Below are 23199 nucleotides of genomic sequence, written 5' to 3'. Positions count from 1 at the left end.
AACATTCTAATCAGAAGGTCAATCTGTGGAAAACAGGTGTATGGCACATCATCTTCACCGAAACATAGACACATCTGGTAAACTTCACCAGGCAAAAAAATATTCACAAGTTCAAGGATGCCAGTACTCTCTTCTGCTTGGAAGTTAACATAAGAGTAGTACTCTTCATGGAGCTACACTTGTGTGACAGATTTTCAAAGGTTTCAGTATTCAAAAGGCACCTGTTCAGTATAATCCAGCAACAGGAAGTTCTGAAGAAATGATGAGAGAAAACTGCTCATTCTAGTTTGAAGCAGTATGAGAACAATTCAATAAATGTAAACCTACTCTTCAGAAAAATCTGAGAAATGTGGGTCAGTAAAATCCATTTCTATTTTTCTTGCTCTGTGCAGAAAGACTACGCTTTCAATTCATCAGAAGTGAATTTCCAATACAGAAGTCAACGTTTTAAATTGACCATTTGAAAAAAACCCTATCAATTTTGTTTCTAAAACTGGTAGAACTTGGAATGAAGGAAGAATAAAATAGAAACATAGGAGTAGCTGACTATACTTGAAAAGACAAGGATGAACTTAATACAGAAAAACAGAAGTTAGGAGCTCCTAAAGGCTTTCCTACAGTTAAACTAGAATGCATAAATACACTTACAAAAGTAGAAGCTCTTGTGAGACAAACATCTGGCTCATCACACAGAAAAGCAATGCCAACAATGGAACAACAGGTATGTACTCCACCCAGTTTTGTCGAACTATTTACAGCTGTACGGAACTAAGTCACTGTGCACTTGGAACCCCTGATTCTATTGATTTACTTACCTAAATAGTCTTTACTTAACCTTTACACTTCTATGATTAATTCTAATTACTTCTAAGATCTATAGTAAGGAAATAACATTTCCAAACTGTGTAGAAATGCTTTAAAAAGCAAGCTCTTCTTCCAGCTACTGCAAGAAAATCAAAGGACATTCTTATTTTGGTGCCTATATTTTTCAGAAAGATCTTAAAAACTGTTTCCAAAAGTTAAATGATTGTAGTTCATTTTGCAAGTTGGAGTACTTAAGAGTTTCTCCAACGAGTTTGTAAGCAGCATGTATTATCTTGATAAAGTCTCCTCAAAACTTTCCAAGAAATCTCGCAAACATTTGGTCATCACTTTCAAGGAGTTCCCACTACTTCACAATCCTTCCTGATTCTCTTCCTAATTAGCACTATTCAAATAAAAATTATAATTTGCAGTTTAATAACTACTTAGTATGGGCCCAACGTTAATTATCCTAGAAATATAGTTTACCCCCATTTAACAAAGATTAAATATGTGAAAAACAACTGCAGGAGGGACAAGGAAATAGAAATGATCAAACCCGAGACAAAATAAAACCAACTAAGATTACCTACTCTGGTAAAAACAGGATGGCCGGTACGATCCCTTCTGTAAGGTCCAGAAAGACCTGCCATGTGAACTTTCAAAGCACGATAGTAGACAGGTCTAGTAATTTACTACATATACTACCTGAAACAGGCATAAATGGAATTCAGAAGGACAGCAAGCCATCCAGACATGTAGTTAGTTTAATACAATAAATTATGTTAATACTGCATTAACATAGTATACATTAGTTCAGTAATTAATACAGTATATAGTATATAAATACTGCAAATGTTTCTAGAACAGACTGAGTAAATGATCAGAGATGTAAGTAGATCAGAAGCTGAATAAGAAGCAATACCATTTTTATAAAATTAGAACAGCGTAAATTTCATTCAATCTACAACTGACTTCAAAGTTACTGCTGTCAGATAGTGCAAAACATTTTAAATATAGCTCTGACATGGAAACCTTATTTAAGGTGAGATCAGAATTAATACAAAAAAATAATGTGGAAAAACAAGATGATTGCAAGAAAGACTGTAAAGACTTACTGAAAAAAACTTAGTAGGCTGACAAGAATGCACTTTTGATAATCTGGCAACTATTTTCTTTAGTAATCTTGGTGCAAGATCTAGATTGACAATCTTATTACTTTTTAATGGCAACAGGTCTCAAGTGATAAGGTAGAAATAAAGATGGTTTTGTGAACTGGAATAACAAGATCGAGATGACACAACAGAATACACACAATAGTATGCAATGGAGTATGTAACTTTGCTGTCAGCCAAAGAGTTTCAATAAAGCAAATGCTCAGAAGGGTGACACTCTGAGCTGCCACTGTCACCCAGTCATGGATAAAAGGCCAATGAGATTTTTGAATGCATCATTTAAGTATTTTCCCTAGGTATAAAACCAGAAACCATTGTATCACACACCAGTATGACACAAGGGAAGGGCAGAGGGAGAGCTATGTATTAGCAAACAAGATGTTTCAAAGCAGAACCCTGGGGATTTGTAAGAGTCCACTGCAGGGGCCTGGACACAATGATCCAAGTGATCCTTTCTACTCCCAGTCTTCCAGCCTGGAACTTATATAGGAGCAAACAACACAAAGGCCTAAATTAATTGCTCCCAGAAGCAAATGCAGATGCCAGACCTTTGTCACAAAACCCCTCCATACCAGCTCTGAGTTGGGCAGGTGTGTGGGAGTTGTGTTTAAGTTGGTCTTTTAGGAGAAGGAAAAAAAAAAAATCCACACTCACAGATTCCCCTAAACCCAAATTTTCCCAATGGATTGCCTTTGGAAAGAAAATAAAGGATTATTTACAGAACTCCTCAAATTAAAATCTTTGAAAGGCTTTCTTAAGTTACTTCTTTTCCCCAACCATAACCAATACTTTTTAGACTGACTTTAAGAAAGCCCTATCTTGCTTGAAGGAAGAAAATGCAATGGGGAAGGTTTCAAAGGACCAGATGAAAAATATTTTAATCAAATAACAAAATATTAAAACCAATTTACTCCACAGATTTTGGATTTACATTCCTTTTTGCAATAGTTTTTGCTATACATGAAAAAGAATAAATAGATCCAGGAGGGAGATAAAACACTCCCTATCAGAATACCGCTGTAAATATTACAAGAGCTCAAGAGGATAGCTAAAACTTGGAAACCAAGAATAGAATAAGAGTACAAAGACTACTGCTGTCGATATATCAAGAGATGAGATCCACTTGACTCCTATCCATGACTTTTAAGTAGCTTTCAAATGACTGAGGCAACAATTTCATTTTTCTGTCTGTTCTCCAGGTTTAATTAAAAATATCTAAAACCAGACAGATTTATTCAGGGATCCTTCACACATTTCTGTTCTCTCAACTGCTTTGAGATTTTAAATATGCTTTTATTATGCCTAGTGAACAATCAGTATATATTATTTAATATTGTAAATCCTACACAAAAAGGCCTATACATCATCTTACAGTACTGATTCAAAAATTAGGTGTATATCATTAGTTCAATTTAATTACAACATATAACAAAATGAATACACAGATAGATAGATACATATATATATATATCACCTTGAAGCTAACAGCAGTAAGTTTTTGCATAGGCATTCAGTTCTCGGGTATTACAGTAGCAGCAGGTGAGTTCAAACCACCATTATTCAAACCTTTTCCTTCTTACATTGAACAGCAGATATTGCCTCTCCTGACAACTACACAATAGGCAATCCTTTCAGGAAAGCAGATTTATAAGCCCACAGACAGTTATTTCTTTTCCCGAAAAAACTGCAGTCTTAAATTGGGCTACTGACACCTTCAGATGCTGACATGGAGCAAACATTCCTCTTCCAAGCCACAGCTACTTCACTTGCACGCTCCAGGAGGGCTACCGAGTGTACTTGACTTGGAGTAACAGCCAGTGAGAGAATACAGACAGCATTTTCATCAGTGAGTACCAGAGGCAGCATGAAAACAATGAGCAATTCATGAGTGAAGAGCTTTTGTTATTAACAGCAGCAAGAGAGGATTTTAATGTCAGTGCTAGCAATGCACCAAGCTCATAAATCCCCAACGTACGATAATTAATGCCCGAAGATGCAGCAGTAAGACATATTTGAGCCTCTGCTGAGCCTCTGCTATCCTTCACAGAGACCTGCAGTGGGATTTTCTTTGGTTTTTCTTTCTGGAAGATTCACAGTTGGTGACCCAGCACTTAGCTTTTCAGGACAGCAACACTCCTGTCAACCAGCATCCCAGAGCTATAAACTGACTTGGATCTTCAATAAAAACCTGAAGAGCTGTGTGCTGGCTGGTCTTTCAATCCCAGCACTACGGGACTGGAAGAGGAAAATCCAGGTCTCATTGGTACAGGTGTTCTAGATGAAAAATCTCCATTTCCTGAAGAAAAACAACTCTGTTGTGTGAGCTACAGATCTTGCAAGCTCACCATTACTCAGACAAAACTTTTTTTTTTTTTTAATCAAGTAATTTAAGCTTCCCTATAAGAGCTAAATGCTGGTTCCAAGGCTCTTTTAAGAAATAAAATCTGCACTAACTAAAATTTATATTACAAGGGGATAGTGCCACAGTAGTGATTAGGCTATTACTATACTATTTGCTGTCTGCAACAAAAACCTGTAAACACTTCCACGTATTTTAGATACTCAGGCTTGTGACATGATGTAACACAGCATGAAGGCTTCCAGCCAAAAGCAGCATTACTTGGCCTTACAAGACATATGTTCACTAAGACTAAATGCATACAATCAGTCAAGAATTTCTAATAATCAAGAAGTCACACATTCCAATGACTAGTTTAAATCACCTGACAGGTGCAAGATGCATAAGCTATAAGCAGAACAGACCAACCTACATGACTTCTTCTAAAGTTAAAATTCCTGCTGAAGATAAATAGATTTACTATTGCGAGCAATCTGTTTAAAAAATCATATGCACTAGATTAGACTACATGGAAGTAAAACCAAAGTAAGCTGTTCCATATTCTCAATGCTCATATTTTTCATCTTCCTTTATAATGTTTCTGCATAGTCCAGAAAATCAAATTTACTTCCATTTTTTTTTAAAGTTCTACATTAAAATGTCAAACTGCAAACTCAGTTTTTTGAATACTATACTTCTCAAAAGATCACTCTTCATACAGATGTGTCAAATACTCAATAGAATTTTCTGCAGATGATACTTTCTTCAGTCTGCACATGTCAACAGTTACAAACATCAGGTTGCATTTGCTTTTGAAGTATTTTGCAGAAATAAGCAGATTCTTCCTGAAAACACTGATAGATACAGACAAAGGGGTTTGGAATTTACTCTCTGCTCTGGTCTTAAGATAGAAGCGAAGAAAACTAGCAACTCAGATGTCAGTATTAAAGTATCACAAATTTCAATGAGAAATTTTTGACTACTTAAAGGTCAGAAGAATTCACCATCACCAAGTTGGTTACATATTTTTCACAGACAAAGACTTAAGCAGACTATGAACAGTCAAGTGAATAAATCTTTTATAAAACCATTTTGGATATTTCCTCATGTTAGGAGAAACTGTTAAATTGTGCAAGCTAAGCCTCAAATGTTCCAAAACATCCAATCTCCATAAAGCTTCTAATTATTATTTAGATATGTATCAAAGTGAAAAGTTAGAGTGGAATAAAATTGTTCATTAATTCCTCAAACACTTTTAAGGACAGCACAAAATTACATAGGCAAATAAGTCATCATTAAGGATGAATCACTAATGGCCAAGAATTTGAATTAAAGAAAAACAGAACTGGCTAATTACGAAAAAAAAAAAAAAAAAAAAGATTATAAAGGAGACTTCCGGAAACGTAGGGCAAATAGTAGTAAACTCCTTATGTGAGTAACTGCAGAAACCTCTAATCTTGAAAACTTTCTGTTGCAGATTAAAAATTCAGAATGGGAACTTGAATAAATACTAAATAAATACACTCAAAGAGCATTTTCTCTCTGCCTTCAATATATGTGGAAAATATTACAAAAATTATAAGTGTTTTAGAAGAAAAGCTCTGAAAACAATACAGGTAAAGAAAAATTGATAGTATGTGCTGGGGCCACATGGTGTTAATCCTACAGAAGCTGGCTGAATTCTGCCTGGAATAACTGCAGAACCTGCTGACAAATCAAATACAGGCAGATATCAAGTGAAAAACTGCTGAATAGGATAATGCATGTGACTGAACATGAAGACTTAAAGAATTAGGAAATATAATTTGACAAAATGAGGATGACAATCATTTAACACATGGTGGGCTATACTGTCTCAGGTAAAAAAAAAAAAAAGGGTAAAGAACTCAAAGGTTTTGTTAACAAGTTTTGCTTGACAGTCCTTTAACAAAGATGCTGCAGATTGTTGTTTTTATATATATCTATATATTTAAAAACTAAAAACCCACCACACACACAAAACCCCAACAACAAAAAACCACAACCTACCATGCCTAGGGAAACACAAAAATTCTAACCAAAAGTAGCTCAGCAGTTTTTCAAGACTAAATACTTTCTTAATTATAGAGAAAACATCTGATCTCTATCAAAAAAAGAAAAGCACCCCCAAAAAAATCAGAATATATGTTTGCTTCTTTTTCACTAGAAAGAAAAGGCTGATCAGATATGAAAACAAATAAAAAGACAAGCTAGCATTGTCTAATTTCATGACACCTTCATGAAAATTATTGCAATGTTTCTCACAAAAACTTGTGTCCCTTTGCTATGAAATATAGCAAATATAAATTCTACACAGAAAGCAAATGGCTGTATTTATACAGACAGGCCATATAGCTATTAGGCATACAGTCACACATGAAGTTTGTTTTCACATCGTAGAGCTGTCTGCTCAGCAGGTAACTTTGGCTGCTAACAACTATTTTGTATTAACACACAGAGTATTGCATTAAGGATAAGATTCTTCACATCTATCTTTCATTTTCCCTCTTACTTATACTCAATTGTTTTAGTTTTTCTTAATTCTGTCTTCCCAGATATCCCTGACAAAATAAGCTTGAGAAATGCCATGCTTTAAGTTCTTTATTGCCATTGTCAACCCATATGAGTGTATATATGGTATAAAAAGAACTATCATGAGATTTTCTTCAACTATCCATAAATTTGTCCATGTAAAATCTATTTCTAAGGTAGACAATGCTTATATTTTGGGTTTTTCTTTGGAGAGATAAACCAGAAGAAAAGAATTTGGGATCATTTTCAAGACAGAACAAGGAAAGAAGAATTTGGTACAGTATTTTGCAAACAGCCCAATACAGGAATGGCTCCACTTCCAGACTAAAGGATTGGATACTTTCTTTGTCCCCATGGAATCTTGGTCTCCAGCACTGACACTGATATTTCCACAAGACCAGAGCTTAAACTCTGGAGTTCAGACTTCGGGTGAGCTAGAGGTTTATATGCCAAAGCACCTGTGATGACTAACAATACAAGAGAATTTACAGAGGTATCAGTACTGTCTACTTTGAAATGTTGAAAGGCTAGTTTCACATTTTGGGAAATTCTCACAACAGAAGCCTACTCTCCTTTTCCTTTCCACTGCACTCTTCCCTTGGATATTCAAGCAAGCAAACTCTCCTTAACTCTCAGGCAGGCAGCAACTCTAACCAATTCTGTTCTGTGCACCAGATGCACCCTCGTTCCCCCACTGTTATGTCTACATCTCCTAGGTTGCTACCAAGCAAACAATAATGCAGACAACAGGTGAAGTAGAGACAATCCAAAAAAGTCATCTTCTGTTGCTGCAGCAATCAAGACTATTTAAGAAAAGGAAGAGGAAAGAGGAGAAGTAATAGTTAAAACCCCACCTGTCTAAGAAATATTCAGCTGCCCATATCATTCAAAAAACCTGAAGCACACAATATTCACCTATCCAACAAATATGTCTTTCTGTAACTGTAAAAGCAGACAGTTATAAATTATGGACCTAAGCATAGAAATTGTAGTTGACCACAAACATACATCTAGCTTATTATAAGTCATCAGCAGGCAGAGCTTCCACATTCTATCAGGTGGTAGGGAAAAAACTCAATTTGACCCACCCAGGTCATGTGCCAGTCTTAATACAAACAGATGAAACCATTTTTACAGTAGAAGTCCCCAGAAAATATGAATACATGAAAAAGTTAGATCGGTATACCAAAAAAAAAAAAAAAAAAATCCAAAAAGCACAATTGAATAGTCAATGAAAGACTGGCAGAAATTTGATGGGAAAAACAAGGCAATATATGCAGCAGAATGAATTTCAATTGCAGAATACTACAATTATATATAGGAAAAAAAAAAAAGACTAAAAAGGACAAGAAATCCAGTCTCTTAATTTCTTTGTGAACAACTTTGTCCTCTCCCTCCTGCCCCAAGCTAGATATATTAGGTAACTCTATAAAAATACTTAGAAGCCAATTTGTCAGTATTCTCAAACAAACTAAATGCTGGGTACACCTTTTCTCAGACTCATCTCCAATACTACAGTAAATATTTTAAACATCTTCATGGTCACTAAAGTAGTACTTCCAATTAACCAAAAAAATAAAATTAATCCACCAGGTAGACTTGGTTTACTGAAACTTAAAAACACAAAATATGAACATTGAGCTGAAGAACATGTTGCATTTAAATCCAGCCAAGTGTGACAAAGAACATCTTGGTTTTATAGTTTTTTCAGAATGAACTTTCTTCTGCACTTGGGACACACCATTATAAAAGGCATACCAGGATTAATGAGATACAACAAGAAGGAAAAAGGTCTATATCAAACAGGTGGATATAAATTTAAAGCAGTTCTTGCGTACTTGTATCAAGTTGCTGTAATCACAGAATCACAGAATGTTAGGGATTGGAAGGGACCTCAAAAGATCATCTAGTCCAATCCCCCCTGCCAGAGCAGGAACACTTAGATGAGGTTACACAGGAACGTGTCCAGGTGGGTTTTGAACGTCTGCAGAGCAGGAGATTCCACAACCCCCTGGGCAGTTTATTCCAGTGTTCTGTTACCCTCACTGAGAAGTTTCTTCTCAAATTTAAGTGGAATCCCTTGTGTCCCAGTTTGAACCCATTACCCCTTGTCCTATCATTGGTTGTCACCAAGAAGAGCCTGGCTCCATCATCATGACACTCACCCTTTATATATTTGTAAACATTAGTAAGGTCATCCCTCAGTCACCTCTTCTCCAAACTAAAGAGACCCAGCTCCCTCAGCCTTTCCTCATAAGGGAGATGCTCCACTCCCTTAAATTTGTGCAGGGAATTCCAGTTTGGATTTCCGAAGGCTAAAGAGAACCACTGAGCACTTCTCCCAACTTCTAGCTTCATCAAAAAATAAAAATTGACATTTATGTTCACATTTGATCAAAAGCAGTAGTATGGAAACAAGCTGAGTTCTATAGAAAAAAGCAATCGTGTTTTATCAACAGCTTCAAAAATACACTTTTTTTAAACAAGAACAAACCTACCATATTTTGAGCTCTTTTGTGAAAGTACTAGAAAAAAGAAAAAAAAAAAACAAACAATAACATTGGAAAAAAAAAAAGTTTTCACCTACATCATAGAAAGTATTTAAACAAAGTCATTTTCACAGGAAAATGCTACATTTTCAGCAATCTGTAACAAACACTTTTTCAGTGTTGCTGTATTGTATTTCTTAATTCTCTAGAAGAAAAATGGTAGATTCACTCACATGCTAAATTTCAATACTATAGTCTCACAGCTAGTGATTTCAAAAAAGGTCTTCTATCTAGTTTAACTTGTAAGTTTCCATACTAATATGAAAAAAGTTTGGCAAATTTAAATGAAATAGCCATATCAAGAGATAAGTATTGCATCAGTAAGGGAAAAAAAGTAAATAAAATTTAGAATTTGTTATCTGTTACACTGTGCAGCAGTCCAGAGAAATCTGGAGTGTGATATGCAATTTAAGTCAGAAAGATTATTTATTGAAAGAGTTCACTTTTTTCCTAGGTATCGGTAAGACTGATGCTAACAATTTTCTGCATAGTTGCATAGTGAAAACAATCAGTATAGCATTAGATATAGCAGATATGTATTAAGCATCACTAAATTACTCAAGTTCCTTCAAATAGTCAGGTGTTTATTACTTTGCACTTTTTTTTTTTTTTTTTACAAAGTGCCTTACAACTTCTGGAAAACAGCTAATGTATTTGACACATTTTTTGAAGGTATGAAGCTGGTAGCGACTTAAGCTTTTTTACAATTCAAAATTCATACCTGACTACAAGCCAAAAGAGAAACAGGTCAAAAGGCTAATGTGTCAGAAAACATTAGAAAAGGGAATATGATGGAACATTTGCAAACTCAGCTATACGTAAATTGGAGACCACAGCATTTGAGTAATACAATCACTTTTTAAAAACTTAATTTAAATCAGATAGTTTTAAATCCTCTTTCGTGCTTCAATTAATTTAAAATTACTTTTCAGTAACTTTTCTGAAAGATATTCAACTTCTCTGAAGATACTAGAATCTTTACAACAGAGAGCAGACATGCCTGAGAGGCAATACTACTCGGTTAGATCATGGTTAAAGATTCACCAACACACTACTGCATGAGTATTGTCTATTCCATCTTCTCTCTCATTCCAACATGCCAGCCTTCAGCTTTGCCAGCAAAAATTTACACACCAACGAAGAAACTCAATCAGGGAACTGATACAACTGAAGAATAACCAAGAACAATTGTGTTTTTTCAACCACACTAGTCCCCCAGTGCAGACCCAGACCAGGCAGGTATCACACCCAACAGCGGCTACTTTCATGCAAATCTGTTCCTTTGTTAAACTCATGATAAGAGTCTACAACCACAGAAGTGGTGTCTCAGCTTTTTTTTTTTTTTCACCCTGATTTTTTAATTCTGAGTAGCTTCAGCTATTATTTAAAGGTACTAGGTAGTAATTTTGGATCTATTTTTCCCTCCCCGCTAAACTGATGCTTGTTCAAGCTATACTTTTTAAGCACTGAAATTAAGAGTACGTGCCAGGTTAAGATATTCTGAAGCTGACTGGAAAAGGATCCACTTAACCCCGAACCAGGCTTTTTCCTTTGTACCTAACTGAACCTGAACTTCAAAGTTCGCCCCAATGAGTTCTTCAGAACTCAGTCTGTGAAAACTAATCTTATGAGAGGTGCTAACAGGTTTCCAGGAAAGAAAAAAAATCAAGGCGGAAAATAAGCACAAAATGCCAATGCCAAGGTTATAAAGTGGAGGACAATATGCGGCATACTAAATATTACTACAACTGAAGCGGTTAATCTTTTCTGCCAAAGGAAACAGACTTGTACCACGGCTTTGCCCGTCTGTTTCACTAAACTATGGCTGTCCATCTTCTTTCAATCAAGCTTAAAACACCAGTAGCAAGTGGGAGACATACACAGAAAGAAGGCTTAAGAAGAAATTAGTTGTTAAACCCCTCACTGTGCAGCTAGTGACTACACAGTGGTAGTTTAATAAGTCCTCTCTTGTCTGACAAGGATACTTTAAGGGAACTGTGTTTACTGTAACAACACAGATAATAAAAAACAGGCTTTTTTTAGTTCAGCTGGATGGAAAATTTATCTGAATTCCAGCTCATTGGCCTAGATCACTCTTTTCAAGATGATATCATACTAAGAGAGTAAAGTTAAGTTTAGGAGAACCAAAAACGAGGTACTTTACCCACTTGGATATTGTACTTTTCAATACCAAGACACAAGTGCAGTAGCTGATAAATTAGGCTTCTACTCATATCTAAAGGGATTCTTATGGACACCTGTTTATGAGCTGCAGACAACTGAATTGGTCCCCCAGGACCCTGAAGGAACAGAAACATACGGAATATGCAAAGTAGTAGCATATAGGCAGACTCTAAGCACTCTCTTTGCTCTCAGATATATCCAAAGCAGATGGACCTCATCAAAGCATAAAACTCCTGGATCACATTTTGTACTAACCTCCTCTGCAGGTTTACAGCCATCTGCAAGTCCACTAGCACTGGTGGCAAAATCCCAATACATTGCTGTAGAGCGCCTGTGGTAGGAACCATAGAGTAACAGACTGGCCTAGGCCATTCTGACATGAACGTAGAAGCAAAAGAGGTCTTCCATCCACAAGGTCTTAAGGCTGTCCTAGAAGAAGAACAGAAATTCAGATAAGTTCCAGACTCAATTCTGGCAGATTTTGAGGTAAAGAGGAAGAGAAGGAAAGTTATCCAGCATTTAAGAGTTCAAAATCCAAAATCCTATGCAAGGGAGAAGGAGCCAAAAGACTGCTTCTGAGAAGAGGCAGTGAACTGAGCCTGTGAGGAAAACAACATATGTAGGGTAGAGTGGAGAGGTGGAACAAGTCATCAAAATTTTTTAGCCTTTCAGATGATATGATTTAAGTGGGAGGACTGCCTGTCCTCTCAAATAAGCATTTATCTATTTTTGAGTTCTATATATGTCGCCCTCTATCCAATCATGAGCACTTAGCACAAACAACAATGAATTGCTCTTGATAAGGCTAGAAAACAGCCTTCTCAATAGCACATGTTCACATGAGCAGCTCCCCAGATGATCATTCTTTCAGACTAAATTTTCCCATACATATTCTAGTTCATAGATGTAGGTTTTTTCACATTCTTTCCTCTCACCCACAAGTTAAACATTAGCATTTATGACAGCTTTTGTAATAAAAAGGTGTTATTAAACTAACACAGACCTGATGCTTAAGTAATGTTTTTTTCACTTCTAAAAAAAAAGTGACACCTGAAAAACTATGCCTGAGGGTTTCCAAGAGTTATATGTTAAAATTTTAGCAATATTGAATTAATTCCTTTAAATCTGTTCCTTTACCTAGTTAATACAGCAACATCTGAAGAAAATTCTAAGCAGCTGAAAAGTAAATAAAATATCTTAGCAGATAAAAAAGCAGACTTTTTCATTTTTAATGCAATTGTAACTTGCCTACACTTAATATTTAGCCATATGTTATGAGCTTATGTGTTGTATTTGCCATATTATATATGAGCCTACTAAACTATTCAGGTTTATCGCTCTAGCTGTTTAAACTGTTAGCTTTATATATTGTCTGTCCAGATTAAGTTATGTAAAAGGGAGAAAAAAGAAATAAGATGATGACACCATAACATGACAGTACAGAGGAAACACATGGTAAGGAAAGCCAAGATTGGCAGTGATAGGAAAGATGTTTGTCAACCACTTACTCTGAAACACATTATTATCCCAGTACTGTGGCAGCTCCCCATTTTTTGTAGAAAGGGAAAAGTATCTCAACTCCTAATTTTGTTCTACATTTGAAGATAGATTACCAAAATACTCATAAAGCATACTAATACAATAGGGATAGCAACCAGTTTTATATCCACAGAAATGGTTTACAGTCTGAATTTTACAAGAGCTGGCTAAGGATCTCCCACAATAATATCAATTTTTACCAAATCTAAAAAAATAGTGACGTTTCAAAGGGGTAAGAAAAATACAGATTCACAGGATGACTCAAGACATACCCAGCAGGACATCCAACATAAATTACATAATTGTTACCTTTCTCAAAGTGTTAAATTTTAAGAGATCATGACAATTCTGAAGAGATCCAATCGCCTTTACCCAATCAAATGACTCACACATCCTTCTTCAGTAAAACTCAAGTGCTTTATGGAGGTGGAGAACACAATCCATTTTTACAGATGGGGAAACTAGTACATTTCTGGATAAGTGGCTGGCAAATCTGGGAGCAACTTTTCTTCTATCTGTTCAAGAATTTTAACTAGTATCTATCTATACATCTATCTGGTTAGATGAAGTGATTAACTGATTTTAAGTTATTTTGCTAATTTATATTTTTCTTCAAAGGATCCTAAAACAACAGGCTCCTTGTTCAGTGTTATTCAGAAACTGGACAAAAATAGGTCTTTTAAAACACACAAACAAAATGCAAACAATGAGAGCAGGACACACACATGTTGCCATTAGTAAGCAAGGCACATCTACCAAGGGCAGATGTTTGCTATTTTGTAGTGAACTCCCACACACTTAAAAGCTTATCATTTCCCTTGATCTTTTCTTTGGGTTACAAAATGCCAATTCAATCATTCTTTCTGCACATACCATTTTTCTAAATCACCAGCCATTACCATTACCCTCGCGAGGCAAATTAACTGTGCCTTCATCTTTCTTGAAGTACAATAGCCAAAACTGACACAGTATTTTAACCTTACAACACAGAACAGAGCAGAAAGTTCAACTCCACATATCCTCTACATTATGCCACTGTTTATTCATGCCAATACATACACACACTTCTTTCTGCAAAATGCTGCATTGTTAACTTCCATTTTATAATTCATGGCTTGTCCTCGATCAGGGTGAGGAATGAGGTGGCAGGAACAACTTAAACAGATTTTGTCCATCTTTTATTTTTATGTTATTTTGACCTAAATGTAAAGCATTTCACTTATTCTTCTAAATCACATCCTATTCTTTCAGGACGTCTTTCCAGCATTCAAGACTCCTCTGAATTGCAATTCCAGCTTTGTGTACCTATGTTTATTCCCAAACACCTAGTATCTTCAGATTTTATAATAATCTAGTATGCCATTACCCAGTTCATGAACAAGAACAATAACCTAAAAGAACTTCACAAAATCCCATACAATATGTTTTCCTTTGCTGAAGGTGAACTACTGAAAAATAAAACTCTGGCTACTGTTAACCTAATGATTTTACACAGATCCTAAAATAGCCTTTTTTTTATCTAAGCCATGTTTCCTTAGCTTGCTCTGCAAGATTATCACGTGTGGCTTTCTCCAGTCCACAAGCTTCCTGTTGTAAAGGAAGTTAGATTGGCCTGATTACGCATTTCTGATCTCCACAATAAGGCTTCCAAATTTGTTCCCCTATACTACATGCTCAAAGAGAGGACTGTCTTACCTGTAACTACATCACTTCTGTATGTTTCTACTCTAGCTGGATTTTCCATTACATCCTGTCAAGAACAAAAATTAAGACACAGTATGCACATAGAACTGGTTGGTGATTTTCTCATGGTTCCAACTCAAAACAAAAGCCATTTTGGCCAGAAACAAGCAAAAGAAATCAAGGTGAAGATGATGCACTGTGCCCTTTCTTTTCTTGATGTAACACAGAAAAAAGAAGTAATAATCTATGGACACTGCTGACGTAGACAGGCAAATGGGTTAGGAGAGTTGGATACCAATAAGACAACATGTAGGTAAAGAAAAACAAGAAAGCATCTGCTGCAATAGCAGTTTTGAATACTTAGATTAAGGCTACCACTAGATATTACCTTTCAGTGCTCCAAACCATGTTACACTGCTACACTATTTAGGCGGAAGAGTACTTGTGCTTTAAACTGTGCATCCAAATAGCCTACAAGACTTCAAATGAACTTGTTGGAGCTGCGACTTGGGAATTTGGAATCCAGGCAGCTTCTGTTAATAAGTTCTCACATCAACTCCAAGTATTTTACAGGATTAATGCTAGCTCAGGATGATTCTAGACAGATATCTCCCTTGCCAGTAATTTTGACTGCCCCATTTTGTACTCCATTACCACGAGATAAATGTTCTGTTGTCACATGCACCAGACCCTCTGCACAGTGGGTGCCCCAGCTTTTGTAAGTGGCACATAACAACAAAAAGGTTTTTTTTTGAAAATTGCCTTTTCAGGGGAATCCAATACCCTGAGCTTTTATTTAAACCTAAACCAATTTTAGCCAGCCACTCTGATATGCTGCCCAGACTCATAGCCACAGTGTTTGTAGAGTGCAAAATATAATTGTCTCATATTCAAGTAAGTGTCTAGACTGAACAGCCTCAATATTTGCATTGCCATTATTCGGAGAACTTCCTCCTGACATATTTAATGTTAATAACAGCAATCATGCAGAGCTACTTACGTACAATGAAGAACCTATTCCTTATTGTCACTCTCTACCCCACTTACCACTTCACCTCTTCCTTTTTAGTCATGCATTATCTTCCCATTTCTGTTTATTCAGTGACACACCTCCCCACACACACAAAATCACACAGCTGTCATGAAGTATGCAGCCAACTCTATTTCATCAGCTTAATTTTCCTACCAGCTCAGTCCAGTGGTATGACCCTGCACATGGTCAAAAACATCAGAGCAAGTGAGTGAACAGGAACACATGAAAAGGACAGAAAATTGTTAGCCTGTCATGAATTTCCAGAGAAAACAGATTTATAACACTGAGAAAGACACATCTGCTACCTGTTGGTCCTGAAATGACCAAGTATATATTTAAAAAAACAAGCAAAACCCCAAACAAACACACACCCCCCAAAAAAACCCCAACCCATGCACCACCAGAGATTTATTCTGTAGTTCTCCATGGCTTTTTGTTATACAGAAAAACAGCAAGGAAAATAACAATTTGAATAAATCTTTCTTCATGGAGACAATCCAAAGATTTTTTTTCCTGCATGCAGTTTGTCAGAAAATAGACAATAGGTTGTTCACCAACCAAGCAACAATTCTGGCAAATACATCCATGCAAACAACGCAGCAGCGCCTTCCTCTCACAGGCCTTCTGTCTTCTGGGGACACTGATTCTAACCAACACAAGCCAAAACTAGCACTGTATGAAAGAGACCAAGAGTGATTGAACCCATAGGGGTTTTTTTAAAGTAAATATTATTTTTAGAAGTCAATTGTAAAATGCTTCCTCCTCCCCTGTTCTCAAATCAAGACTACAGCAAAGCTTGTTTTCACTTTGCTTGAGAGTACTACACTGCTAGAAAGCGTAAGAAAAAAAAATAATTACCAGACAAGCTACTGCTCTCATCAGTAAAGTGTCTACTATCATATTCAGCATCATCACCAAATCTCTCTAGACTATAAAAAATAGTTTTTTCATAATTCATACAACCTACACAGAATTGCACAACTCAAAAAAAAAAAAAGATAAAAGGTACCTTTCATAACCTCACAACTGTTCTCCAGAAAGACAAAAAACAGATTATTTGCAAATCAGGAGCAGCACTACAGGTCTGTAGAGATGCTGGAAGTCTTTCTATCTATCATGATTCAAAAACATTAGTAAAGCAATCACCAAAACCAGTTTGTTTCGAAAGCACTAATGTACACCAGCCTCAAGTATGAGCACAGAGCATCAATGGGCCGGGCATGTTTGCCTTCAGAGGGACTATCAACAAAGAGTTGTGTGTTGACTGCCACGAGCTGGCAGACACGCTCTGCACATTCTCTTCAGCCACCAGGAAACACTACCCTCATTGTTTCACAAGTATGCAAAGCAAACAGCGCAATTCGTGTGGAGGATGTGAGCCACAGTGCAAAATGCATTGGACACCTCTCTGCCCTTTCAATGGACAAAGCATTCACTATGAAGGAACACAGAAGTCAAGAAAATAAGATCAAGTGTCAACTACAAGTTTTCTGTTTGCTTTGTTTGTTTATAAAGAGTGGGTGATTTAGTTTTTCTGTAATATTTCTATTATAATAGGCTATCGAAAACTTAGACTGAGCTGTACTTGTTCTCAAAATCTCCACCTTCCTATCCTATTCCACAACAGTTTCAAACAACAGTCTTGTCTTTTCTCCCCCTACTTGCGAGCTCTCAGGTGGGACCAGCAGCAGATGCACACCCCTGACATTACAGGTAACACATTTCCTGCATACAAAGCACTGACTTTAGACCTCACTGGCAATTCTTCACCATGAGTCACATCAAGTTCAGGAGACATCAGATAATTATCACTTGGTGTAAGAGATCAAGTAGTCATCTTCCTCAAAAAATGTGAGTGTGGCAACAGCCTTAAACCAAGCAGCAGCAACTAGGCAAAATCATCAACTCCCTCCAGTATACCAGTTGGCATTAACCTCAGCTACCTATATAGACATGTACATAGGTATGCACACAAAGTGGATTTCTTCATTCAGTTGTTATGAATATGACTCAATGTCCACTTTCAGAGTACTGTTCTTCACTAGAAAAAGCATAGGTGACATTAACACTGGAAAACAAACATAGTATCCCTTCAACTGAGAAACATGATCCTTCCTGTTTAACCTGTTCTAGTCTTCCCTGCCTCATCAGGCAAAAAGCTCCCAGATCTACTGAGGAAAAACTCCTATTTAATTATGAATACAAAATAGTTAAATGCATAGCTACATTAAAAAGCAATCACAGCTGCCCTCATAAACGTTCAGTAAAATTGCATGCCCTATGACGATCAATGCTTTCTTCAACAGTGAACAGAGACCTTCAGGAAAGCTGCCTGCTCTATTTACAGGTATAATACTCAGCTAATAATCTGTAATCTTTCATTTTCTGATCTGATAAAAACCAAACACACACATGCAGTAGGAAAGCTCACAGGGGGAGGGTATGGGACAGTAGAGTTTAGAAAAAAAATGTACCCGAGGTGTGGTCATATCTAGTTTCTCCATTTCCACTGGTAATTTTTAATAGAACAGAGAGTGAGATAACTACAAATATTTCCCATTACCTCAGAAATGATCAGAGGCATGCAAAAATATTGACAAATATGCTACTTTAATGGTGTTTAGAAAATCACAACTTCAGCCTTCCAGAGGCCAAGAAATCAAGTCTGCAAGTGGCAACAGACGACTGGTATAATAACTTTAGAGCAACTCTGTCCTATACATAAAGGGAGCTACAGAATTCTTCTACTTCTTACCAAAGGCTTAGGCTTTTTGAAGATCAAACAGATTATTATAGTGTGTACTTATAGCATATTACTTGGAGTGAGAAAAGTGAGAGGGGGATGTATTCAGGCAAGATCCTAGGACCTCCCATTCACAACAGGCAGTATTTGAAATAAATCAGCCAGTAAATTTGTAAAAGCAAATGTCAAATTTACACAATGCTTCTCAACATTTACAAAATATCTTGATATAATATTTTCTCATGAAGATAATAAACAAAGTGCTAAGTGGTAGAAAGTCCCCAAAGTAAAACCACTACTCCACACATCTAATTATGTCTGTTTAGACAATGAGAAATTATTTCTTCCAGCACTCTGGCATAAGAGACAGTCTACTGTCTATTCAGCTCTATACCTTAATAGCAAAATAAATATTGGAGTCTTTATTCTAAACCAAATAATTTATGGCTGTATGCACAGCTTAAAAGGGTTGTTTATATGTTTACTAACTTAGAAACCAAATGTAACCATTAAAAACCTCACAAATCAAATAGGAGGTATTCTCTTGCAAGATGTAATTAGCACATGTTAATCAAAGAGTAAAATGAGAAAATGGTATTCTTGTCTACAAGCTTTTATGAAGCCCTATATTATCATACATTACAACATTAGTCCCTTAGTATGTAATTAAAATATTAGAGACAGCTGTTTAAGAGGTGAACAAGCATATCGTAACTCCGAAGTCCAAAGTAACACACTGCTTATTAGGAGGACTTTAACTCAGGGAACAGTAAGCTTACAGCACATAAAAGTAAACCTTCAGAAAAAAACACCCTAAAGCACATAAGTAACATGTAGAACCTCCCCTAGGAAAAAAAACTATGGCCTGAGGACTCAGTTCTTTGAAAATATTAATGCTCTATTTAAAACAAAAATGTTGTGGTGCGGGAAGAAACATAGAAGTGAAGAGGGAATAGTTTGTTACCTCCTGCCAGTTTTAAAGCATTTCAGTAAGACTGTCTGTCAGTGTCAACAGAGTATGTACCCTAAAACAACAAGCTGCTTGAGCAAACATATGTCTTCATACACAAATGCTAAGTCTCCCACAGAAATTCTAGTTTCTGGTATCTTCATCTGCCTCCAGGCAAAGCTCTGCTGCTTCCAACAGTATCCGAAATTTGGCTGAGCTGACAAATTACTATAATTTCTCATTTGCAAGAGTAGGAAGATCACTTTCACAACAAAAAAAAAAAAAAAAAAATTCATTCTTCTAAGTAGAATTAGGCAGGCAAACATTTTCTGACTTCAGGTGAGATAATGGTCCCTATTTCCAGGAAGTTTTGTTTACCACAAAGGAACACAGGAAGCACAATGTTATCAAGTTTCCAAAACAATGGATTTGGTTAGTAATACCTATCCTAAATTCCTTCTTGTCCCTTTCTGTATAATCAGTAACAGGTAGTTGAAAAAGAATACGGAGAGCTATTAACACTGTCATAACACGGGTGAGGAAACTGCAACAATAAACTAATGAATTAGCTCTTCTAAAAAAAGCACTCCTGTTTTAATGCAGTCTTTGGCAATGCAGCAATCCAGCATGCAGTTTTCCAAATCACACCGCAAATCTTAAGGTTTCTTCCTAGAAACACCCTGTTCCACTTAGTTTACTGATTGCTGAGCCAGTCAGCTGTCTGCAGAGCCTTTCTTTTTACAAGCACAAACCCAGAAGATACGTCACTATGCAGGGAACAAGGTATGCAAGGTTACGTATACATCAGGCCTAAAATTGAGTAGGAAAAAAAAAAAAATCAACTACACTAAAAATCAGCAGTGCAGCTCAAGGAATACATAATAATGTCTTCTAGTCCCTAAGGTTAGAGCTGTTTTCTGTATTGCAGTACATTTCTGTACTAAAATTTTGCAATTTATATCATAAAACATGCCTAAAGAAGGGAAAAAATGGCCAGGAAAAGACTATTTACTGTAGCAGCAGTGGCAAACTGGCATGCTCATGAAGCTAACCACCTAATTCATTAATTTTGAGACTGGCCATTGTTGTTAGGCTAAATCTCAACAGGCCTGTTACATGGTAATTATGTCTTCTATCTTCTCTAATTGTTTGTTTTTCTGTTATTCTGTATCTGTTTTCTATCTCAATTTAAACACCTCTTTAGCAGCTGCTGTGGACCAGGAACAGTGTGGATTGCATAATAACATCATGAGGAGAAGGATTATTAATCTGATACCTGGCAGACTGCTTCAGGGTCTGAGAAACTTTCACTACTGGAAATCTCCACCAGCTATTCAGATATAAATTCAACCATTTAGCACTTCTAGTAACTGGAAAGACATCAGTTGTATGAACTCTTGCTTTCCTAAAACACCTGGCTGGTTCAGGTTGAGGAATAATTCTTGTTTGAATGTTCCAGAAAGAGATGAAACAGGAATCTTCCATATAGAAACTCATCCTATGGTACACCAAAAGTTAGGTAGCAGCAGGAAAACACTCAGAATGTTTCTGAAGTTTCTAATCAATCCATAACAAGAAAGTTACTAAAGATAAAATAGTGGAACAAGTAGGCTAAATACTTGCTATTTAGAGATAAAGGTCAGGATATAGAGAGAACTATGACTTACAGAAGAATAAAATCTGAACATTTTGAGATTAAGGTGGGCTATGCTATAGAACACTTCAGCAAGCACGAAAATGAAAGGCATCTTTTAAAAATACGGTTAAATAAAAAGCGATAAAAATATGAATGTACTACATTTATTCAATCAGTATTGAATTATGCTTATTCCTTTAGAAAGATGGGAAAAATCTTTGGAAGTACTATCTTAAGCCACTTAACCTGAAACCTTTATCTTGACGTCAAGACAAGCAAACAGGAACCTCTCAACACTATTACACACACCTCATGACAGGCCAAAACAAGCATCCCAACTCATTCTGCTTTTAGCTCAACTGTTTGATAAAGGCACACACTTAGCAAACCACTTCTTAACACTGGCTCATGTGGAAAGTATCAACTAACGTTTTTGTATATGTTAGGAAATGTACTATGGTTTTTAAAGACTCAAATCCAATTCATCATTAGTAACTAAACTAGAGAAGCAATACCAGCTGAAAAAGTATTTCTAAGACCTTCCTCCACAACTGAAAACTTGGGGTTTGCAATTATCTCCCCATGGGGCTCCCACCAAAACAGAAGACAATCCATTTTTCAAAATAACTAAGCTGGATTTCCATGGTATGATACATGAATATTTAGCTTCAAATTACTTTGATATAAAATTAATAAGAAGCAACTATAAGTAGCAGCTCAAGTGCTTCATCAGCTTCAAAAGAAGAGCAAATGCTGAGAACAGTTACTTGCTTTGCAAGCTCAAGTGTTCTACAGACCAAGTATGTTCAAACCACTGATTTGTCAGCATTGCTCTTAGATTTGCACCAAAAAGAAATTCCATGCTTCCAGAAACAAAGTTCTAAATAAACTCTAAATAAAAAAAAGAGATGACTTAAATAAGATCCCTTCAGCAAAAGCCTTAACAACCTTCCATAGTCATTGAAAAATTATATACAGAAAGGAAAATTCAATTTGATTTTCCATACCATAGCAACAATATTCTGCTTACTCATCAAGAATTAATATGGCAAAAAAGTTTGCAAAAAACTTAAAGTTCAGTGCCATCTTCAGCATGCTTGTGAAAGAAAACTACAAGAATTTAGACAACATGTAAATGTAACATCTTATATGACTGTCTTGTCTGTCTGGTTTGTACTACTACCATGTAATTTTTTGCTCAAGACATTATGTCTTATCCAAATACATCAACTCTCTTGCCTACTTCCACAAAAATCATTCCAACATACCCCAAGGCTATAACAGTGTGCCTTAGGCTGTAAATGAAAGCTGATGGTGTGCCTATTTTACATTTTACTGGGGTATAAGAACCCCTCCCATTTCTTACAAAAATCCCACTGATATTTTCCTGCTAATCATAGCTACCCACTTTTGCCTGAATTGTATCAATGTCTCTAGCATTTAACACGTTTTTCCCATTTTTCTGTTTCTATTTCCAGAAAGCACAAGCAAGCCTGAAAAGGAAACCAAGTCCTATGTCAAGAGTAAACTTTACTCTTGCCCTAGTCAAGAGGAATGAGAAGGGAGAAGATCAAACTGATTGTTTCCTACCTGAAACTGGCTAAACAGGCTCATCATGCTAGTTGAAACTCTCACCTGCCAATAGGTAGATACTCCCCAGTCAACACTTCTATATTCTCTCAATAGTTCTGGATTTGCAAACACTTTGGTTTTTTTTTCTGTTCCTGTCTCCTATGAGTTTTTTGGTTGCCCAACTGCTCTTTGGCTATACTTGGAGCCTGCAACACATTCCTTTAGGCAAAGCATTGGCTAGGAGACTCTCCAATGGCGTTTGTCGCTGCAGTAAATCCAAAAGTTGAAAAGGGAAATGTCATTGCTTCCTTCACATTGCCCAGGGCAGTTGTTCACGGAAGGCTGGAGATCACAGCTTTAGTTTGATCAACAGGATCTTGTACCAGAGTTCTGATTTCAAACCTACCAAAACCTCTAATTCTCACCCACCTTCAACTACTTTTAATC

General features: G+C 36.3%; 1 protein-coding gene across 3 annotated transcripts in view; it reads right to left on the bottom strand.

Moving 5' to 3' along the window:
* GALNT1 (polypeptide N-acetylgalactosaminyltransferase 1) overlaps positions 1 to 23199 on the bottom strand; it is an 88780-nt gene that overhangs the window by 51967 nt on the left and 13614 nt on the right. Inside the window, exon 2 of one of the 3 annotated variants that reach the window (XM_065830952.2) lies at positions 11853 to 12026. The exons of 1 other annotated variant lie outside the window; for it this stretch is intronic. The gene's annotated coding sequence lies outside the window, so the exon portion shown is untranslated. The remainder of the gene's footprint in view (positions 1 to 11852; positions 12027 to 23199) is intronic. One more of the 3 variants, XM_071804391.1, reaches the window with a different exon arrangement.

This window comes from Patagioenas fasciata, chromosome 2, assembly GCF_037038585.1.
Source record: "Patagioenas fasciata isolate bPatFas1 chromosome 2, bPatFas1.hap1, whole genome shotgun sequence".
NCBI lineage: Eukaryota > Metazoa > Chordata > Aves > Columbiformes > Columbidae > Patagioenas > Patagioenas fasciata.
This window is presented reverse-complemented; position numbering and strand designations above follow the sequence as displayed.